The 5,215-nt window shown below is 37.4% G+C and overlaps 1 pseudogene; it reads right to left on the bottom strand.

Annotated features, from left to right (window-relative positions):
• Positions 1-2,058: 2,058 nt before the first annotated feature.
• LOC113924088 lies at positions 2,059-2,473 on the bottom strand (annotated as a pseudogene).
• Between the last annotated feature and the right edge of the window lie 2,742 nt (positions 2,474-5,215).

Here is a 5,215-nt window from a genome sequence, read left to right on the forward strand (position 1 = left end):
AGTACGTGCCCTCTTTAATACCCATCAACAGGCTAGCCCATCCCCCCACCCCCTCCCCTCTAGAACCCTCAGTTTGTTTCCCAGAGTCCATATTCTCTCATGGTTCGTCTCCCCCTCTGATTCCACCCCCTTCATTTTCCCCTTCCTACTATCTTCTTTTTTTTTTAACATATAATGTATTATTTGTTTCAGAGGTACAGGTCTGTGATTCCTCAGTCTTACACAATTCACAGTGCTCACCATAGCACATACCCTCCCCAATGTCTACCACCCAGCCACCCATCCCTCCCACCCCCCATCACTCCAACAACCCTCAGTTTGTTTCCTGAAATTAAGAATTCCTCATATCAGTGAAGTCATATGATACATGTCTTTCTCTGATTGACTTATTTCGCTCAGCATGATACCCTCCAGTTCTATCCACGTCATTGCAAATGGCAAGATTTTGGGTTTTTTGATGGCTGCATAATATTCCAGTGTGTGTGTGTGTGTGTGTGTGTGTGTGTGTGTGTTTGTGTGTGTGTGTATACATATCACATCTCTTTATCCATTCATCTATTGATGGACATCTTGGCTCTTTCCATAGTTTGACTATTGTCGACATTGCTGCTATAAACATTGGGGTGCACATACCCCTTTGGATCACTACTTTTGTGTCTTTGGGGTAAATACACAGTAGTGCAATTGCTGGGTCATAGGGTAGCTCTATTTTCAAATTTTTGAAGAACCTCCATTTTTACTGTTTTTTGAAAGTTTTTTTTTCTTTCATTTGGAAGAGTGCTCCTTCATATCCCTACATTGATCTCCAGAAGCCTGTTCAAACCTTCAGACTTCTAATCTCCTTTTTACTTTTGTCATAGTCTGTTGTATAGAGAGGCCCATTGTAGAAAGCAGAGAGGCTGGTTCTTGTTTTTCTACTGTAAGAGGCTGTCTATTAAATAGAACATTCCTTCTAGATGTTATATTAGAAAAACTAGGTATATTTTTTCCACAGCCAGATGCTTCCTCTATAAATAGAGGCAGAACCCCAAAGCAAGAATTGGGAACTGGAATCTGTTTTCTCATTCATATGCCTTCGGATAGACATGTTTTTGCTCTTCCTATAAACAACATCATCACCCTGTAAGAGCCACTGGTGCCATACTCTACCATATCAATTTGCCTTTACCATTTACTCATAACATTGAGCAAAAAAAGGTTTACATTGTGATTGAGCCAGACATATAAGGCCAAAGTATAAACTCATTTTCAAAAGGTGGGCTACTTTAACCATTCAGAAAAAGAAATAAACTATAGCAGATGTTTGTTTTTCCACTTACCCATGTATCAGCATATGAAAATTAGCAGAACTCTGCCAAATGGCATAGATGGCATTTATGTATGTGTGTGTGTTTCCAGTCATTCATACACTCATATAGATTGATATATGTTTATATAACATATACCATATACTCTGTACTTAGTAACAGCATTTACAAAGTCTTGTATCAGCGATTTATTCATCTACCCTGGGAGTAGTGTTAATTGCTCTATTATACTAATGGTTTATATATAACCCAACCTTCAAATGAGCTTCATTTAAAGTTGGCAATGCTAGTTTACACCTGCAAAAAGGTGAGTATTTTTATCCTAGCTTGGGAGTAGAGGAGGCTGTTTCTCATCACTTGGCATATGCCTAAAGAATAATATTTTTGTTTGCTTTGATTATTATGCAAAGCCACAAGGCAGACTTTGTATTAAAAGAAATTTGCTAAAGAACTTTAGGGAAAAATCATGGCTCTCGCAAAGTAACCACATGTTGGACAGGTGTTTATTTAAAACATTTGTTTGAATACATATGAGGCAGAGTGAATAGGATTACAGATTTTTCCTGCTTGCAAATTTATCATTCCATTATTTAGATAGTATTTTCTAACCTGAAAAATACAATAATTTTTGCCTTTATCAAGTATTTTATTTTGTTTTATCTATCATCTATCTATCTATCATCTATCATCTATCATCTATCATCTATCTATTTATTTTAAAATGAGGCAATTTATTAACCCAGCATTTGTTCTAATGCTTCTTGTTGGCATTCGCCACCCGTCCAGCAATTCTGTCCAGATCTCTGTCCCTCAGATGTCAGTTTCCCACTCCCATCTCGGTCCTCTTCTGCCATTTTCAGCCCCTCTAGGGCTTGGAGGACCATGCGGGCCACACTTTTGGAGCCTCTGCTGAAATGGCTAGGCATGACCCTGTTTCTCTGACCTCCCCCATAAATCTTAGTTGTGGAGCTGACCCCAGTGCCACCTCAGAGGTACAGGTGCCGTGCTGTGGAAGCTGCTCCTTTGTAGAACTAGTTTTCATTGTAGGCCAGCTTGACAGTGTCTACCCATTCAGGGACTTCCAGCTCCCCCAACTTTTTGAGGAAGGCTGTCAGGGCTCTGACGAACTCCTGCTAGTTCATGTCTTTTACAGTAACTCCAGGCATCATGTGGCTTCGGCACTGCCAGCCAGGGGAAAGGCCAAGCTGTTTTATTAATGGAGACTATATTTTCTTGCTTTGTGTAACATGCATAGACAGCATTCAGCTATTTATAAGTAATCTCATTCTCACACTTAGTTTATTTGAACACCATTAGATTAAATGATTTAGAGATATATGGGGTAATCTCTTTCTAGCACACAAAGTGTGACAGCTGAAGCATTATCTAGTAGCAATCTGCACTGATCTAAGATGAAGCAGTATGAATGATGTGGAAGGCTTTGAACAACCCCATGACTTTCAATGTGATATTTTTATTTCCCACCTCAACACCAAGGTCATCTTAAAGTTCCCCATCAAAATGTAAGCTCCTTGAGGGCAGGGGCCTTGCCCATCTTATTCATGTCTATATGCAAAGTCCTTAGGATGCTACCTGGTTCAATACATACCTGTTTAATAAATGAGAAAGGGCGTGAAAAAGAAAATCTAAATATTTATCTAGAATTTCAAAGAGTATGTGTGTGCATGAATCTGTGCATGCACCTGTGTGTTTAAAAGAGAGAAAGAGAGACAAAGAGAAACAGTATTCACTGAAATTCCATTTTTTAACATTAAAAACTATTCTGTCCACAAAGGTTCAGTGAAATATTTTTTATATAAAAATTATTGGGTTGATAATTTGGAATGATAAATTATGATTGTGTTTCTTTGTTGAATAGTTGTATCTTCCCAGAGTTTTGATGCAAACTCAATAAACAGTGTTTATTGAACATCTCCTGTGTGCCCACAGGGAGTCTGAGAGGAACTAGGGATATAAGGTGGAAAAGCTTATATGTTTATCTCATTATTTTCATAGTATGATAAATAAACGTTGTCTATAACTGCTTCAGCAAGTAGTAATATTTTAAGGCATTTCCTAAGGAGTTAAAAAAAAAAAAAAACGGCCACTAGAGTGAAAAGAACTGCTATTAGATTCAGTTAATTATTTTCCATTACAATAATTTAGTTTTCTTTTTCAGGTCTCTAAACAATTAACAAGATAATAAGTGACACAAGAAATGTTGACCTCTTGATCTCATCGTCCGTCACTCTTTGTCTTATTAATGCTTTCATCAATCATTCCTTATGACTGTTGAGATAAATCTAGATACAGAAAAAGTGCCTCCTTTGTCTGTATAAACCCAATCAATGCAATGAAAAAAATGGGTACACTTAGGAAAAGAAACCAAGATATACTTACCTTTTATTGTGACGATAACTGCAAGATAACAGAAGTTGCTAAAAACCAGTGCAGATTTGTTTTTTCAATCAAGTTGCCTAGATAAGTAATGATTCAAACTCAGAAAAGCTTCTGTGCTGTGCTGGTCTGAATGGAGAAAATAAATGCACAGACCATAAATTAATGCCTGGAAACAGACCATGAACTTTTGCCAGCAACAGCTAATTTGCAACAATGGGGGCTTGGTGAAAATGACAGTTTCAGTCGGCATGGGGAGGCAAGCAGAGCCATTTGAGAGGATGGAGAGCATTGTGCCTGCCAATTGATGTTGGCAGGGGATTGTCAACCCACTGAGTACCAGGACTCATCAGCATATTTAATGTTATGAGCATAGACATTGTCTTTAAAAACATAAGCCATGAGAGGGCAATGCGGGCTGCAGACTGCACAGAATAGCATCTCAGGCAGGTGGATGGCACAGATACTTATTAAAGTTGTGGCATGTGGGAAATAGAGAGAGAAAGGAGCCAGATACAAGGAGAAAGAGGTGAAACGCCCAAAGTAAAAACTAAAAGTAACAAATGTTCAATGCAAAAAAAAGAGGAAAAGACAAATAATAGAAAATACGGAAAAGCGCAAAGGGAATAAAAGTTGTTCTAGCACCATCACCACAAATGGTACTGTTAAAACTTTGTTGTAAGATTCTTTTAGCATTTTTAGCTCAAGAATTTAAAATAACTTAAAAAAAGAGGTATTAAGAGATATGTTGGACTGATCTATTATAATGAAGATAGTATTAACTTCCCCGTATATCTTGAATTATGAGCTAATCTGTAAATTAGAATAATTGCAGCCTACTGGAACTACCAAAAATGTTATGGACACCTTCTACTAATTTATAATCTTATCTACATAACAGCAAACATATTTTGAGAATAGTTGCCCATGTGTATATATCAATAGAAATTAATGAGACTATAGGCTAGTTATAATTACATTACATTAAATTCCTCTGCTTCAAAATACTTGTGAACAGGTGGTCTATGTCACAAGAAAATCTTTCAGTTGTTCATAAATAATCTCACAAACTTTTACATATGTTGTACTTTTTGTTCAGTGTTGAAAATACAAGAAATAATATATAATCAGGTATACTGGGATAAAATCTTAAAGCAATAACTGATGAGTTTTCATACTTTGGGTTCCTGGAATTCCTTTACTTATGTTGGTCTTATCTCTCAGGCTAAGCATTGAAATCACAATTTTTCCTAGAAAAACTGTACTTGTGGAACCAATGACCCCCATCTGCCCCACAAACCTTCCGTTCTCAAACCCAGAATAGGTGAAGATACTCTCTCTAAGGAGAGATGACAAGAGGTTAGAGAAAAAGTAAAAGAAGTAGACTCTGGGAGCTTTGCTGAAGTAGAATGAGGTTCTGCAGTGTAGCAGGGTACCTGATTGGGACGCTGAAAGCAGATGGGAATGGGAGCTGATCTTTCCATATTCTTTGTATCCCAGAATGTAGTGGG

Source organism: Zalophus californianus, chromosome 2 (genome assembly GCF_009762305.2).
Source record: "Zalophus californianus isolate mZalCal1 chromosome 2, mZalCal1.pri.v2, whole genome shotgun sequence".
Classification (NCBI taxonomy): Eukaryota; Metazoa; Chordata; class Mammalia; order Carnivora; family Otariidae; genus Zalophus; species Zalophus californianus.